At 39.7% G+C, this 18,954-nt stretch overlaps 1 protein-coding gene and 1 pseudogene across 6 annotated transcripts in view; both read left to right on the top strand.

Moving 5' to 3' along the window:
- RAB9B (RAB9B, member RAS oncogene family) overlaps positions 1-18,954 on the top strand; it is an 86,074-nt gene that overhangs the window by 5,603 nt on the left and 61,517 nt on the right. The window lies entirely within an intron of this gene.
- Positions 1,516-3,119, top strand: LOC102133940 (ETS-related transcription factor Elf-2 pseudogene; annotated as a pseudogene).

Genomic DNA, 18,954 nt, shown 5'->3' with positions numbered 1-18,954 from the left:
ACTCAGACAAAAACAGGTGGAGGAACGGCTCTTCGAGGGGTCCAGCGCACTTCCCTAGCCCCTGTTTTGTCCCACACCACAGCCCAGGTTCTTGCTGCAGAGGGAGCCCATCTGAGCCTTGCATCCAGGCTGCTTCTGGGAACCTGAAGTCCCCCAGGACACAGTGGTGCCTTGGGGACTTTTGAAGGAAGCAAGTGGCCAAGGGTATGAAAGTCATGAGAAACCCGAGCTTAACCACTTGGTGACCGTGCACAGTCAAGAATTTCACCATGACGAGGCATAGGAAGGAACCTAATTAATATCCAGGGAAGCCACCCACAGGAAGGAATTTCTTTCCCAGAAAGCTAGTATGATTTAATATTAGAAAATCTATAAACATGATTTATATGAATAAACCAAGAAATATTTTTTAAAATGTAAATCTCAAAGGTTGCTAAAATGGCATGTGTGAATATTTGGTATCTCTTACTTTACCTAAAATGCCTAGAAAAGAAAAGATGCTACTGACCTCAAACAAAAGCCCAACACCATGTTTGAGGATGAAATGCTACTGTCATTCCTATGAGGGTCAAGAAGGTGACAAAAAAGCTTTCTATCAGCGGTATGATTTCAAAGTCTTGATGAATACTGGGCATTGGACTTTTCAAAAGGCTTAACCACGGAAAAGGGGGCTAAGTGTTTTCAACTGATCTGATTATCTTGCAAATGATCAAATATCTAGAACAGTTTTTCTCAGAATAGCTTTACACTTCAAAAATTAGTAGGAACCCCAAAATCTTTTCTGTAAGTTTTATCTGCCAATATTTACTTCAAAATTATTAGAACAGAAATTTTGATGAATTTATCTTAAAATCCACTTTAAAGTAGTACTTAAAAACCTATCACGACTGAGCGCGGCGGCTCAAGCCTGTAATCCCAGCATTTTGGGAGGCCGAGGCAGGTGAATCACGAGGTCAGGAGATCGAGACCTTCCTGGCTAACAGGGTGAAACCCCGTTTCTACTAAAAACACGAAGAATTAGCCAGGCGTTGTGGCAGGCGCCTGTAGTTCCAGCTACTCGGGAGGCTGGGGCAGGAGAATGGGGTGAACCCGAGAGGGTGAGGTTGCAGTGAGCCGAGATCACGCCTCTGCACTCCAGCCTGGGTGACAAGGCGAGACTCCATCTCAAACAAACAAACAAACAAACAAACAAAACCTATCACCTCATGTTAACATAAATTACAAACGCACATGAAAAAATATTTTTTCTAAAGCCGTAGAGTGGTGATCGACTTTCTTTTAGATAATTGAAAATCCCCTAGACTTCTTACCTAGGAAAAGTCAGCTGGATTCTTGTAACTGCTTCTGGACGTGATCTGTTGCCATATCACACACAATGAAAGTCAGGAAAATCCCACTGTACACGCGAGACAGCATGAGAGTGAAAAAGGAAACTATGAGTAAAACGAAAACGTTCCCATAAACGAGAACCTAGAAAAATAACTAATAAAAGTGACCGTTTAGAAAACTGAAGATATGCTCCACGACTGTGGAAAATCCACCACGTTCTCTCGGAGCAAACTGCGCTATAGATATATGAGAGCTGACAATGTTTGGTTCACGGAAAAGAATGCACAAAAAATGGGTAGGACACCACACGCCACCTGCCCCCACCACCGGCTCCAAATTGGAAGTCACTTTTGGCCAGTGACTCTGGCTCAGAGACTGTAGTTCCGTCATTGGCTGAGCCAGTGGAGACAGGCGTGTAAACAAAAGTTCCCTGAAAAGGAATTTGGAGGACAGAGCTCTTGTTGTGCCAGTGAACACTCGGCAATCCCTGGAGAGGCTGCCTTGGATATGAAACCAATTACACTGAAGAGAGTGGTCGGGTTTAATAGTAAACTTTCCCTCCGAACTTCCTAATAAAGCCCATTTATGCAAACGAAGGATTGAAATTGCTGAGCTCTAATTGGCCAATGCCACTGAGCCCTGATTGGTTGATAGACCCTAGCTCTGATTGTATGGTTCTGGTATGCTCTGGCAAAGCCTCAATGTTGAAAAATATTTGTCCAGGTATATTACATGGGCTTAGGGAGAAAAAGCCATATTTAAGCCTCTGTATTCAAACACTATCTGTAAGCTTTGGGAAAAGTGTAAGAACAAGCCAGACATGAATTATGAAGCCAAGGGATGTGCTTTTAGATCTTATTACTGTAGGGAAATTTTTGAAAAGGCTGAAGGACAGAGGCTTGTATATCAGTGCAAGGATATGCCCTCAAACAGATTGGTCATAGATGATGACAAATGCCAGACTTGTAATGAAGGTTTAGCAGCAGCTTCTGATGCAAGTCATTAGAACGAGTGTCACTGTCTGCAGAGAGTGTCCTGAAAGCAGCAACTTCTGTCCTTGGTGGAAATAACTCATCTCCTATAAACTGCTCCAGAGCAGAGAAGGTTGTACCTGGAGTTGTGAATATCATTTCCCCTGGTCACCATGCTTCCTCCAGGTCTCCTACTACTACCAAATCTGTGTCAGCAACAGCAGCAGCTCCAAGGACAGTACGTGGGGCAATGCAAGTACCTGCAGTCATGACATCAGAAAATTTCAACTATGACAGTTGAGTCAGTTATTGCCGGTGCACCATTAATAACCACCACTAGTCCAACAGAAGCAGCCTCACCAAAGGTAATCATTCAGGCAAACCCTACTGGGATGCCAGCTTCTACTGAAAACAGAGACGAAATCACCATCCAGTCTGCCAAACTCATTACCATCCCTGCTACACATCCAAGTCTGCACAGTGTAAGTAGCAGATGAAGTCAATTCTGACTGACTAAGTCATTAACATCGTTGGAAACCCCCTGGCTGTGAGAGCACTTACCACTGTTTCAATAGTGCATGGTACACCTTTAATGGGACTATCACTGCCTACTCAACAGGCATCTGGCCAGACTCTTCTTGAAGTTATCAGTGCAGTCATAAAAGGTTAAATCAGAAGCAGTGGAAAACCAGTAGAAAGATGATGTGGAGACTGCAGCTGGTAGAAGAGAAACCAGCAGATGACACAAGACAGTGACCCAAGTAGCGGTTGTCAGTGAGCCTTCTGCTATTGCCCTTCGATTAACTAACTATAAGAACAGAAAGACTATTGACATGTGAAAAATAAAATGGCAGCCCCACCATGGACTTCAGACTGTGAGTGGTAGTACTGACATAAACACTTGCAAGGGAAGTCATCGAGAAACGTCAAAGAAGACTTTAAAACATTTTAATGCACATAAGAAAACAATGAAACTTACTGGAAATAAATTCCCTATCCCATGTGTCAGTGAGAAATGAACTAAACGCATTGAGATGCTGACAGAAACCTCCCTCTTACAGTAGGAAAACAACTGAACCCGTCAATAGGAAAAAGGATTGAAAGGGACCAGGCAGCACGCTACTATCTCAAGTTATGCTAAGATTTGAAACACTGACATTCTGCAAGAGGTTATACAGTTTTCAGTGAGGAGGGGTTGGGATGGGTGATCTCATTGTTACATATAGCAACTTTTAATGCATTGTATATGCATGTTAGCAAGTATTACTGTGTTCTCACACTACTCACTTAACTTGTGCTATGTGAATACTCTGCTAATACAGGTGTTTTTTAAAAAACTCTACAAATACTTTAATTTTTAGTGATGAAATTTTAATGATTTTACCACTAGATTCAAAATTAAAATGGGCTTATGGATATTGTTTTCTTAATTCAGTGGTGATTGGGACTTTCAAAGATGCTTTATCTAGGTTTCCTGTTAGGAAACCTAGAATGAGTCATGATTTTAAGCCCCTTATTAATTCCCTCAGTAATTAGTTGTCAAAAATGAAAATATTCATGAATGATGAGTACACAGAATACAGAAAACCTAGTGAAAAGCCTGAAAGAGAAAATAAATGAACAGCAGAGTTCTGTGGGAGTTCTATGCCGGTGCTACATTATCTGATTTTCCTCGTAATTCACCAAGAAGAACCAGCGGAACTTCACGACCAAGGGGCTGCAGTTGGTGATGGTAACCTAGCGAATGACCTCAGTATCATTCAGGATGCAGCCAAAATCCAGCTCCATCATCTCAAAGCTGATGTTGGGGTAATGCACTCCTCCACGCAGGTCCAGGCTGTCTCTCTAAGGGTGTTCCACATGCTTAATTGCTAGAATTTCTTCTGCCACCCAGTTGTTCAGATCCTTTCTGTAGGAGGGTTCAAACTTGATCAGCAGGGTTTTTTTCTTCATCGATTTCCAGTTTTATAGGCCACAAAGATAATGGATGGAAATTACCAACTTTTGTACTATGCATTTTCACCCAATACAAGTATTTTAGAATGTGAACTGAAGAATGGATCCAAAAGCGTCAGAAAGTGAAAAGCACAAAAGAGAAAGATGAAAGAAAGAAAGAAAAAGAAAGAAAGAAAGAAAAAGAAAGAAAGAAAGAGAAAGAGAGAGAGAAGAAAGAGAAAGAAAGAAAGAAGAAAAGATCTACTGCATATGAAAATATATATATATATCATATAACTTAAGTTGATTTAAAACGAAGACCTTAAACTAATTTTTAGGGTTTTTTTTTTCTTGAAATGAGCTAATGGCTTGTTTGTGTAAAGCTTTTCCATTAAAACAAAAAAAAATTTAATTTTGTACATAACACAGTATTGTTGTAGAATTCACATGAAACATTTTATGTGGTAAAGTCAATGAACTCCCTAATTGTGGACAAATTGACCGTTGGTTCCTGTTCTTTTGCTATATCATACTTGTGCCACCCACACAGCCCTGGCATCTGTGCAGACACATCCGTTTCAGTTCTACTGTCACTTGGAAGATCAGGTTCAGCATGAGTTTTTGTCAGGTAGCTCTAATACCTGGAGTTTTCTTTCTTTTCTTTTTTACTTGGTTGAAATTCAAGAGGAAAAGTACCAGTGTTCAGATTTGAACTATCATAGTTTGTATATTCAACAAACTATTTGAAGTATATTGTGTTTCGGTTGGCTCTTGTTTCAAAGTGTATCCAAGTAGGATTCCTGAAATATAGAAATGAAACTGGTAAATAAATGGCCGGTAAGTTTCCAAAATTAGGGAGATAAATGATTCACTAAACTTAGGAAGCACACCTGGACACATCATAGTAAAGCTACAGCATAATGATAAACAAAGATCATAATAGCATAAAATAGATACATTGCCTATAAAGGAGTACAAATTAGACAGCAGACATCTATACATCAACAAATGGAGGCCAAAAGGAAGCACTGAGGAAAAAATAGCTGTCATGCTAGAGTTGCATTCCTAGCCAAACATCGTTTAAGAAGTAAGCTGTGACAGACATGCAGGTAGACCACCCCGAACCCCCTTCAAGGACAGATTTGCTGCTTCAGCTGCTGGGACAGCAGTCGGATGCCAGTCATCAGCCATCAATTCTTTCAGGTATGACCCGAGCTGCAGGAGCTGCCTTGCCCAAGGTCACGCACTTAGAGAGATTAACCACATCCAAGGACTGATTCAAGAGGAGGCACAAACATCTGGCTTGCTCTGCCCAAGGTGGAATAATTCTGATTGGCCATTTACCTTCAAAACTCCCCTTGGGATCCAAAGAGGCTTTGGTTGGGCCTGCAGTATGGGTGCACTTCTCTCTGTGCCCACTCCTGCTTCCCTCCCTTCCATTCCTCAGGGATTAATTCTAAGTACATGTCATGCACACTAAAATCCATCTCAGAGTCTGCTTCCTGTGGATCCCAATCTGAAAAGACATTTCTAACTAGAAAAGTAGCAGTGTTTACACCAGTGAACTTCACCTTCAAAGAACGCAGGAAGAACATACTTTAGGCAGATGGAAAGTGATCACAAAAAGATAATCTGAGATGCAAGAAGGAATGGTAATGGGCTACATTAGCAAACATGAGTAACAAAAAGATCAGAGAATGTGCAGAACCATTCTCATACTGACAAAGCTTATTTTGGTGACTAAAGAAACTAGATAAGACTAAATAAAGCTACTCTGCATCACTCAGATGATGGAAGAATCCAATGACAGCAGCTCACGCCTCTGGACACATATTTGAATGTCAAAGAACCAATCCTTTAAGATGGATCACAAGTGGCTAACTGGGCCTAAATTCAAATGGAGCCAAGCGGCCATTTGCTGACTAGAGGTCACACATGTACCCTGAGTTCCCAGAAAACTCACACCTCTGTTCAACTTTGAGGTTTCCAGAGCACACCAGAACCAGCCAATCAGAGCTAGGCTCTATCAACAAATCAGGGATCAGTGTCATTGACCAATCAGAGCTCAGCTGTGCAGGCTTATCAGAACTCAGTGATTTCAATCCTTCGTTTGCATAAGTGGGCTTTATTAAGGAGTTCAGAGGGAACGAACTTTAAACCCTACCACTCACTGTTAAACCCTACCACTCCCTTCAATGCAATTGGTTTCACACCCAAGACAGCCTCTCCCAGGATTGCCAAGTATTCACTGGCACAAGTGCTCTGTCCTCCAAACTCCTTTTCAGAGAACTTTTGTTCACACTCCTGTCTCCACTGGCTCAACCAATGACAGAATTACAGTCTCTGAGCCACAGTCACTGGCCAAAAGTGTACGGAGGTGACTCAGGATGCCTCAGTTTGGATATGATTTGTTTGTCCCCACCCAAAAACATGTTGAAGTGTGATTCCCAATGCACCTGATGTGGGCAGATCATGAGGGGCAGATCTCTCATGACTGGCTTGGTGCCATTCTTCCAGTAGTGACTTAGCTCTCACTCTGGAGAGACTGGATTCATTCTCTCGGCAATGCGTTAGTTTCCTCCCCTCTAGAGAGGGTTGTTACAAAGCCAGGACATCTCTTGGGTTCTCTTTACACCTGTCCTCTTCCCGTTTGATCTTATCTGCTATATTATGAGGCAGCACGGAAGCCCTCACAGGAGCCAGGGTCATGTCCCAGTGTTTCCCAGCCTACAGAACCATCCACTAAATAAACTGCTTTTCCTTATAAATTACCTAGCCTCGGGAATTCTGTTATAGTGACACAAAATAGTTCAAGACACAGAATGAACCAACCAGAGCCTTTCTGGGCTGTTCCTGCTGGATGTAGAGGAGGAAATTGGTGTGTTTGTATGCTATTTGTTTGTTTGCTTACATGTTTTAATGATGACGATTTGAGAATATTAATTCAGGGAATATATGGACATGCCCCTTGCCTCCTCCATCCAATCAAGAGCAGGATTTGGTTGCTACAATTTCAAGTAGGATTTGTGTACCCCAATTTTTAGAAAGGACTGTTTAGAATTTCATGTGTGTGTGCTTACCTCACTGGTTTTCTTACCATAGTATACCTTTTTAGGTAAAAAAGACTTTTTTTCCCCATCATAATCTGGGACCATTTTACTAACTTCATTGTATTGCCAGGAGGATTTGCTTTACCTGAACGGTCTGACAGGGAGTAACCTTGCCAAGACTGGCCATTTTGAATGGCACGTCATTGGTGTGCTCAATTACTTCCACTACACTTAATACTCAAGTTCGTAAGTCCTGTCTTTGGTTCAATTGCTACAACTTATTCTGAGGTAGACATGTTTGGGAAATGTTTTGCATGTAATATAATAAATCCTTTGAATGTTGAAATGTTTGCATTTTATGGATACATTTTTCCTCCCTAAGAAGGTTGCCTTGAGAATCAATTTTTTTAAGAATTTAGGAATTTTAAAAATACTGTAGCTGTTATGTCTATTTGCAGATTCTAACATTTAAACCTTTTTTTAAAAAAAGTATCTAAGTATTGTTAAGAATGCAGTTTTAATCTTGGTAAATGTTGAGTATTTGTATGTATTTTTTAAATCAAAGCTCCTTTCTTTTTGTGTTGTCTGCTTGGAGACTGTGGCTTTGTCATTGTTCCTTATCCCCATTCACTGAAGGGGTTGATCAGAACTGAGGACAAGAACCAAACAGCTGGGTCCTTTTATGCCCAGGAGCCTTCGGCTGCCATGTCAGGGAGATCCTGCTCAAGCCAGGGTGGCTTAGCCCAGGATAACAGTAGATTCTGAGATGGGTGAGAAATGGTCCACACGGGGCCACAGTCATTCCTCTGGCATAATGGACTTGGGCTCTGGAGGTCAGGCTCTCTTCAAGGAGCACGAGATGAAATTGCCTCTTTGGGAGTTTTCAGTGACACCCTTCAAAGTGCTCATGGTGCGACATGGATCAGCTGAGGTGGGGGGCGGATGAGCTTTCTGCCCTGTGGGGCATCTATCTGTGTAACTTTTTCTGAGAGAGGCAAGTAGGCGGGTGTTTAGGACGGCCAACACCCTCTGTGACTGGTTGATAAGATGCCAAGCAACAGGACCATCCAATCACCTTGAACGCTGTGTTGTGTGTCACTTCATCCAATCAGACCTCAAGTTGGCCCGTGATGTCAGTCATGTGGTGACTACAAAAAGCCCTCCCTCTGGTGATCAACAGCCATTGTCTGTTCCTCCTATCCACTGGCAGCTGACTCCAAGATGGCTGAGCCTTCCTCTGAGATGACCTCCGAGGAAAGCGTGAGCACCAAGGAGCCCAAAGCGGCCAATGCCACGACGGCCCACAAGCAGAAGGACAGGCGCTGCCGCCCCAACCACCGCAGGAACAACTTCGCCGCCCATTTTCCCCGGGTGCTGAAGCTGGTTCACGAGGGCCTCAGCCTTTCCCGCGAAGCGGTGAAGATCATAGATTCGTTCATTCACGACATCTTGGAGCACATCGCCACCAAGCGCGCCACCATCACCTCCTGCGAGATGCAGACCACCATTCGCCTGATGCTCCCGTGGGAGATGGACAAGCATGCCGTGTCCAGGGGCTCTAAGGCTGTGCTCCGCTACACCAGGAGCAAGTGAGCTGCCTCAGGAGCGCCTGAGCACCGAAACCCAAAGGCTCTTTTCAGAGCCACCGCACTTGGTTTGAAAGAACTGTAGCCCGCCAAGGCGGGGACCTACTGGAGGGTGGGGGTGGGTGGCGCCCTTTTGATTTGAGGACTGTCAAGGAGGCAGGCGACCTGTGGCGTCCTGACGATTTTTCATGCATTCTTTCCTCAAGAACTAAACATTATCAACTCTGTTTCAGTCTATATATGTGGTGCAGTTTTTCCGTGGAAAATAATTCATTCCATTTAGTGATTTTTCATTTAATCTCTTTACTACATGCATGGTCTTTTCTGTCAGTTATATTTCTAAATCACCGTTTATTAGGATCAGTCAGGTCACAATTGTTTTCATAATGAAGTCATTCACCTTATTCTCTGTCAGTCCTCCACACTTACAAAGGGGTTTTGTTTTTTGTTTTTTTGTTTTTTGTTTTTTGTTTTTTGTGTTTTTTTGCGTTATATGCAAAATATAAAGTACAAAAGCACATATGAGAATCACGAAATTCGTAATCAAACTTGTCAACTTATCTTAGGGTAATAGTTTATATGTATCAGGAAGACAGAAACACAGAAATAGGATAAATCAAGTTTTCAAGAAACAATTTCTATTTCAAGCAACCATTTCTTTTTCATGCTTTTAGAGTCTCAAATTACTATTCCATTTCATTCACGTTTATCCAGTTCTTCTCTTTTCAAGCCTGTAATCTTTCAAGGTTTAGAATAAGACTTTAAGGTGTGCGATTATGCATGGATGGTGGTACCAATGATAACAGCCCAAGTCCCAGTCTCCGATAGCACAGCCAGTGAAAGACCTGCAGCCTCTAAACCACAGCCATTGGCCCAGAATGTGGGACGGTTGCTGGAGCTAAAGCATTAAGATCTTACTTGTGCAATTCAGCCTTGAGGTTGAATAGAAACAGATTCGCGTCTTTGACTATGGCTGTCATCTTGCTTGTTTTTAATCATGGTGATTTAAGGACATGAATCCAGAGCTGGGAGCAGGACATGCGTCTTGCCTCTTGCATCAATTCAAAACAGGAGAAAGGTAGGCAATTTAAAAAAATTAGGATGACTGCTTTTTGCTCAAGTAACTTGAATGTTAATATTTATTTTAATGTTTTCTAATTTCTATTGTGTTTTCTTCATGGCCCTAGTACTTTTTGTTGATTTATTATTATATACATGTATGCTTTATCTCAAAGCAGTTGGAGATTTTCCATTTTTAAAAAATTGATTTCTAATATTTTACCTCTGTGGAAAGGAAATACACTTTGTGAATCTATTCTTGAAATTTGTTGACTTACTTCAAAGCCCAATATTTCATCAGTTTTCTTAAATTTTCCACTCACTGTTTACAAATAAATTTAAATAACCCTTTTATAATGATATAGGAACCTGTAAATGACATTTTGGGAAAAAAAAAAGTCATCTGTAAAGTAATTTGTAAGAGAGCAACTTTGTTCCAGTGTATAGTTGGCAAACCACAGAGACACAGCCTTTGGTGTAAAATAAAGATGTGTTCCAAAGAACAAAGGAAGAATTCAAGTTTCATAGCAAAATTTCCTTCCCAGGTTCCCTGTCAGGTAGGTTTGTGCAAAATGAAGGATTCTAACTCATTTAGTTTTGATGGATGATAGAACTGAGCCCTGATTAGTCGAGACAGTTGAGCCTTGATGGGTTGAGGCCAGTGAGCTCTGATTGCTTGGTTCAAGTAAGCTCTGGAAGTTTCACAGTTTAGTCTGTTATTAGTCTCTTACCTTTGTGTGTGTGAGCTCTGATTGGTTGGTTTGAGTAAGTTCTGGAAGTCTCACGGTTTAGTTTGTTATTAGTTTATTACCTTTGTGTTTGTCCGTGTGTGTGTGTGCCTGTGTGTGTGTGAGATGAGAGCACATACAATCCATTCTCTTACCAAATTTTTAACATACAATGCAATATTATTACTACAGCTCTACTATTGTAGAAATCTCTAAATTTATTTACCCTGCAAAACTAAAAATTTGCACTCTTTAATCTACATCTCCCCATTTCCTGCCACCCCCCTCCACCCTTGCTAACCACCCTTCTACTCTATTTCTGTGTGTTTGACTTTTTTTCTTAGATCTTACATATAAGTGAGATACAGCATTTTTCCTTCTGTGATTGGCTTATTTCACTTTATAAACCTGGAGGTTTATCCTCCAGGTTCATCCATATTGTCATAATGGCATTATACCCTTCTTTTCTAAGGTCGAATAACATCTTAATGTGTGTGTATATATCTATGTCTATATACAGATATAGATGTCACAATTTTTTATCAATTCATACATCTATGAGCACTGAGGTTGCTATTGTGAATAAAGGCACAATGAACATGGCAGTACATATATGTCCTGGAAAGATCTACAAAGCCAAGCAGATAATTTGAATTAGTAGAGTGGACCAAGCCTGTTTTGCTGCCTTCTAGGACGGTAGCATGTTGGAGTACAAGTGAAACATTTGTAAAGATTTGAATAATGTTTTTATTGGATCTGTTTGTATGATGAATGATTCTCCTGCACTGCTTCCCCACCTCTAACCACAAAACATCACCAGCATCCATTGGAATGCACGTATTATCCTAATCACTGGGTTGTGACCAGTCTAGGTACTCCACTAAAGATGTTTTCTTTCTTTGACTCCAAAAGAGAAACTAATAGCCCATGTGATTTCTGGGAAAAGGGGTTTGAACAGAACTTTGGAGATGAAGGGTGGGCTATGGGTTAAAAGTGCAATATGATGCAATATATCCCAAAATGTGGTATACATGCCTCTTCAGGTAGATGAGATAGTTTTAAGTGGTACACAGATTTGTAAAGAATTTTTATTTGTGTAAATATAAGAGGTACAAGTGCAGTTTTGTTACATGGATATATTGCACAGTGGTGAAGTCTGGGCCTTCAGTGTAACCATCACCCAAATAGTGTACATTGTACCCATTAAGCAATTTCTGATCCCTCACTTTCTTCCTACCATTCCAAGTCTCCAATGTTTATTATTCCACATTCTATGTCCATGGAGGTACACAGATTTTTAAAAACAGTTTATGCAGTTTAGTGTGAATTAAAAATATGTCAATAATATGTTATCTGTGAAACCATAGATATTATTGCTTACAAAATACATAAAAAGTTATTTAAAATCAGTTAATTAAAATAGCTTTATTAAATAAATAATTGTATAGGTAATATGCACATATGGCAAAAAAGGATCAAACTATTAGAAGAATGACTAGTTAACATGCTGTCAAAATGCCTAAGAATCAGACAAACCTGGTTCAAACCTCACCCACCACTTGCTAGCCATGTGACTTTAGGCAAGTGATCTAATCTCTCTGAGTCTCAGGGTAAAATAAGAATAATAACAGTACCTGCTTCACTGGGTTGTTGTTAAGCTTACGTGAGGGGCATTACAGTGTAGTAACAGGGTGCACAAAATCTAAAGCTATATGCCCTGGTTTCAAGTCTAAGCTCTACCACTTACCAGCTAAGTGATGTTGAGCAACTTACTTAACTTTTATGTGCCTTAATTTTCCCACCTGTAAGTGGGATTATTTTGAGGGTTGTATGAGTTTATACCTTTGGAGTGCTTAGAAACATTCTAGTATATATTAAGTGTTCCTTGGAAACAATCCTAGTGTAAGCATTATCTGTTTGTTAGATTGAAAATAAATGTGTAGTCTGAACACGGTGGCTGACCGCTATAATCCCAGCACTTTGGGAGGTCGAGGTAAGAGGATTGCTTGAGCTCAGGAGTTCAAGATCAGCCTGGGCAACATAGCAAGAGACTGTCTCTACAAAAAATTGAAAAAGTAGCCAGATGTGGTAGTGCACACTTTTAGTCACAGCTACTCAGGAAACTGAGGCAGGAGGATTGCTTGAGCACAGGAGTTTGAGGCTGCAATAAGCCATGATTGTGTCACTGCATTCCAGCTTGGGTGACAGAATGAGACCCTGTCTCAAGAAAAGAATAAAAATTTAAAAAAAAGTCTATACAACTCCCAAAATTTAGCAAGTTCTCATGAAATGTAACCTATTGATGTTACTTTGTATTTCCAACACCAAAAAGAAATAAATATACAATCAGCATTTGATTAAGAGGCAGCATTTAATTGCTCAGCATACACAGAGAACTGGCAAATTCCAGCACCTCTCTGCAGTAGGAATTAAAAACAGGTCTCATGGAAGCTGGGTCTTCTTCAAGGACTATCAGGAGTGAGGTCAGAGAGAAGCCCCAGGTAATCTTTCTGTATTCTGCTAAGGTAAGTGTGGGCCATTTCAATTTACAGATGAGAAAATTAGGTCTCAGAGAAATTAAGCAAGCTGCCCAATGTTATGAAGCATATAAATGATAAAGCTAGATGGTATGCTACCTTTTTAGAGGAACCTACATCCCAAGCAGAGGAATTTAGAGTTTATCCAGTGAAGTGGGGAGATAAAATGGGTATTTTATGGAAATTAGTATGGTAGAGGTATAGTGATGATGAGAGCAATATAACAACAATATCATTAGTTGAGATTCTACCACTATTATTGGGTACCTCTGAAACATTCTTAGATATCCAGTCTTAAAAAACTCTCCTGTGATACCACATCTCACTTTTGCTACTTACTGACCAGTATCCATTTTCTGTTTTTAATTCAAATTTCTTTGAAAGAGTACTCTGTTTATATGTCCATTTCTCATCACCCACTCACTCCTCAAACGACTGAAGTTTGGCTTTTCTTCCCCAACCCATCCCTATCCCCCAACACATACTCCAACAAATCTACCCTCGTCAACCTTCAAATACACACATACCTTGAACATATTGTGGGTTCAGTTCCAGATGACTGCAATGAAGTAAATTATCACAATAAAGTAAGTAACACAAATTTTTTGTTTCCTAGTGCCTATAAAAGCTATATTTACACTATACTGTAGTCTCTTAAGTACACAATAGCATTATGTCTAAAAAACATATGTAACTTAATTTAAAAATACTTTGCTGCTAAAACATGCTAATGATCATCTGAGCCTTTAATGAGTTGTAATCTTTTTGATGGAGGAGGGTCTTCCTTTGATGTTGATGGTTGCTGACTGATAAGGATGGCAGTTGCTGATGGTTGGAGTGGCTGTGGCAATTTCTTAAAATAAAACAGCAATGAAGTTGGTCACATCAATTGACTCTTCCTTTCATGACAGATTTATCTGTGGCATGTGATGCTGTTTAACAGCATTTACCCACAGTAGAACTTCTTTCAAAATTGGAGTCAGTCCTCTCAAACCCTGACACTGCTTTATCAACTAAGTTTATGTAATATTCTAAATCCTTTGTTGTCATTTCAACACTATTCACAGCACCTTAACCAAGAGTAGATGCCATCTCAAGAAACTACTTTCTTTGCTCATCCATAAGAAACAACTCCTCCATGCTCATGGATAGGAAGAACCAATATTGTGAAAATGGCCTTATTGCCCAAAGTACTTTATAGATTCAATGCTATCCCCATCAAGCTACCAGTGATTTTCTTCACAGAATTGGAAAAAATTACGTTAAAGTTCATATGGAACCAAAAAAGAGCCCACATTGCCAAGACAATCCTAAGCCAAAAGAGCAAAGCTGGAGGCATCATGCTACCTGATTTCAAACTATACTACAAGGCTACAGTAACCAAAACAGCATGGTACTGGTACCAAAACAGATATATAAACCAATGGAACAGAACAGAGACCTCAGAAATAACACCACACATCTACCACCATCTGATCTTTGACAAACCTGACAAAAAAAAAAAAGAAAGAAATGGGGAAAAGATTCCCTATATAATAATGGTGTTGGGAAAATGGGCTAGCTATATGTAGAAAGCTGAAACTGGATCCCTTCATTACACCATATACAAAATTTAACTCAAGATGGGTTAAAGATTTAAATGTAAGACCTAACACCATAAAATCCCTAGAAGAAAACCTAGACAATACCATTCAGGACATAGGCATGGGCAAAGACTTCATGACTAAAACGCCAAAAGCAATGGCAACAAAAGCCAAAATTGACAAATGAGATCTAATTAAACTAAAGAGCTTCAACTTTGAAGTCTGAAGTTTGCAAATATGCCTATAGATTTTTGGAATTTACCACTTTCTTATTCTGTATCATTAATGTAATATTTTTAATTACTATATATTTTACCATTTTTCTGGATTTAGTAAGAAATTTGCATTTTTGGTTTGATGTAGCAAGGGTTTTAATGTAATCTATGATAGATTTTGCATTTTTTTCATTACTGTTATACTTTAATCTAAATGAATGACTGATCTAATTGTATTAGTATTGTGAATAATCATGTGAAATGTTTTGAGACAGAGTACTATATTTGTGAATATGATTTTATGGCTTTTTTCACTTACTAAGAACCTTTCTGTGTGGGAAACTAAGAAAACTGCTTTCTGCTGTATAATCTGGCATTCATTGTAGATTAAAGCTTATTTTTCTGTGAATAAAACCTATTCAATAAAATACTATTCTTTAAAATTTAAAAAAAACTAAAGAGCTTCTGCACAGCAAAAGAAACTATCATCAGAGTGAACAGACAACCTACAGAACAGGAGAAAATTTTTGCAATCTACCGATCTGACAAAGGGCTAATATCCAGAACCTACAAAGAACTTAAACAAATTTACAAGAAAAAACAACGCCATCCAAAAGTGGGCAAAGAATATGAACAGACACTTCTCAAAAGAAGACATTTATGCAGCCAAGAGACATATGCAAAAATGCTCATCATCACTGGTCATCAGAGAAATACAAATCAAAAACACAATGAGATACCATCTCACGCCAGTTAGAATGGAGATCATTAAAAAGTCAGGAAACAACAGATGCTGGAGAGGGTGTGGAGAAATAGGAACGCTTTTACACTGTTGGTGGGAGTGTAAATTAGTTCAACCATTGTGGAAGACAGTGTGGCGATTCCTCAAGGATCTAGAACCAGAAATACCATTTGGCCCAGCCATCCCATTACTGGGCATATGCCCAAAGGATTATAAATCATTCTACAATAAAGACACATGCACACGTATGTTTATTGTGGCACTATTCACAATAGCAAAGACTTAGAACCAACCCAAATGTCCATCTCTGAAAGACTGGATTAAGAAAATGTGGCACATATACACCATTGAATACTATGCAGCCATAAAAAAGGATCGGTTCATGTCCTTTGCAGGTTAATGGATGAAGCTGGAAACATTCATACAGCCAACAGACACATGAAAAATGCTCTTCATCACTGGCCATCAGAGAAATGCAAATCAAAACCACAATGAGATACCATCTCACACCAGTTAGAATGGCGATCATTAAAAAGTCAGGAAACAACAGGTGCTGGAGAGGATGTGGAGAAATAGGAACACTTTTACACTGTTGGTGGGATTGTAAACTAGTTCAACCATTATGGAAAACAGTATGGCGATTCCTCAAGGATCTAGAACTAGATGTACCATATGACCCAGCCATCCCATTACTGGGTATATACCCAAAGGATTATAAATCATGCTGCTATAAAGACACATGCACACGTATGTTTATTGCGGCACTATTCACAATAGCAAAGACTTGGAATCAACCCAAATGTCCATCAGTGACAGACTGGATTAAGAAAATGTGGCACATATACACCATGGAATACTATGCAGCCATCAAAAAGGATGAGTTTGTGTCCTTTGTAGGGACATGGATGCAGCTGGAAACCATCATTCTTAGCAAACTATCACAAGAACAGAAAACCAAACACCGCATGTTCTCACTCATAGGTGGGAACTGAACAATGAGATCACTTGGACTCAGGAAGGGGAACATCACACACCGGGGCCTATCATGGGGAGGGGGGAGGGGGGAGGGATTGCATTGGGAGTTATACCTGATGTAAATGACGAGTTGATGGGTGCTGACGAGTTGATGGGTGCAGCACAGCAACATGGCACAAGTATACATATGTAACAAACCTGCACGTTATGCACATGTACCCTAGAACTTAAAGTATAATAATAATAAAAAATAAATAAATTTAAAAAAAAAAGTAGAGAAATAGGAAAAAAAAAAAAAAAAAGGAAACCATCATTCTAAGCAAACTATCACAAGGACAGAAAACCAAACACCACATGTTCTCACTCATAGGCGGGAGTTGAACAATGAGAACACATGGACACAGGGCGGAGATCATCACACACTGGGGCCGGTTGGGGGGTAGGGGACTGGGGGAGGGATAGCATTAGGAGAAATACCTAATGTATATGATGAGTTGATGGGTGCAGCAAACCAACATGGCATATGTATGTGTATGTAACAAATCTGCACGTTGTACACATGTACCCTAGAACTTAATGTATAATAAGAATTTTAAAAAAAGAAACAACCCCTCATCCATTCAAGATTTATCAAGAGATTGCAACAAATCCGTAACATCTTCAGGCTACACTTCTATTTCTAGTTCTCTTGCTATTTCCACCACATCTGCAGTGACTTTCTCCACTGAAGTCTTGAACCCCTCAGTTATCCATGAGAGTTCAAATCAACTTCTTCCAAACTCCTGTTAATGTTGGTATTTTGGCCTCCTCCCAGAAATCATGAAAGTTCTTAATGGCATATAGAATGGTGAATCTTTTCCAGAGGTTTTCAATTTTCTTTGCTCAGATCCATGAGAGGAATAAATATCTACAGCAGCTATAGCCTTATGAAATGTATTTCTTAAATAGTAAGACTTGAAAGTCAAAGTTACACCATGATCTATGGGCTACAGAATGAATGCTGTGTTAGCAAGCATGAAAACAACATTAACCTCCTTGTATATCTTCATCAGAGCTCTTGGGTGACTAGTTACATTGTCAATGAGCCATAATATTTTGAAAGGAATCTTTTTTTCTGAGCAGTAGGTCTCAGTAGTGGGCTTAAAATATTCAGTAAATTATGCTGTAAACAGATGTGTTATTATCCAGGCTTTGTTGTTTCATTTCTAGAGCACAGGCAGCTTAAATTTGGCATAATTCTTAAAGGCCCAAGGATTTTCGGAATGGTCAATAAGAATTGGCTTCAAATTAAAATCACCAGCTGCATTAGCCTCTAACAAGAAAGTCAGCCTGTCCTTTAAGTCTTTGAAGCCAGTCATTGACTTGTCCTCTCTATCTGTGAAAGTAGTAGATGGCATCTTATTCCAATATAAGGCTGTTTTGTCTGCATTGAAAATTTGTTGTTTTGTGTAGCCACTTTCATCAATTATCTTAGCTAGATTTTCTAGATAATCTAGAACTTTTACATCAGCAACTTTTACATCAGCACTTGCTGCTTCACCTTGCATTTTTATGTTAGGAAGATAGCTTCTTTCCTTGAGCCTCATGAATCAACCTCTGCTGGCTTCCAACTTTTCTTCTGCAGCTTCCTTATCTCTCTCAACCTCCGCAGAATTGAAGAGAGTTAGGGCCCTGCTCTGGGTTAGGCTTTGGCTTAAGGGAATGTTGCAGCTTGTTTGAATTTCTATGGAGACCACTCAAACTTTTTCCATATGGGCAGTAAGTCTGTTTTGCTTACTTATCATTCACGTGTTCACTGGAGTAACACTTTTAATTTCCTCCACAAACTTTTCCTTTGTGTTCACCACTTGGCTAACTGTCTGGTACAAGAGGCCTAGCTTTTAACCTATATTAGCTTTTGACTTTCCTTCCTCACTAAGCTTAATCATTTCTAGCTTTTGATTTAAAGTGAGAGACATGTGACAATTCCTTTCATTTGAGCTCCTAGAGGCCACCATAGAGTTATTAATTAGCCTAATTTCAATACTGTTACGTCCCAGGGAATAGGGAGGCCTGATTTAGCCTGCCATCTTATATGGGCACAGTTCATGTTACCCCAAAACAATTACAATAGTAACATCAAAGATCACTATAACAGATATAATAATAGTGAAAAAGTTAGAAATATTGCAAGAATTATCAAAAGGTGACACAGAGACACAAAATGAGCACATGCTGTTGGAAAAAATGTCACTGATAGACTTG

This window comes from Macaca fascicularis, chromosome X (genome assembly GCF_037993035.2).
Source record: "Macaca fascicularis isolate 582-1 chromosome X, T2T-MFA8v1.1".
NCBI lineage: Eukaryota > Metazoa > Chordata > Mammalia > Primates > Cercopithecidae > Macaca > Macaca fascicularis.
This window is presented reverse-complemented; position numbering and strand designations above follow the sequence as displayed.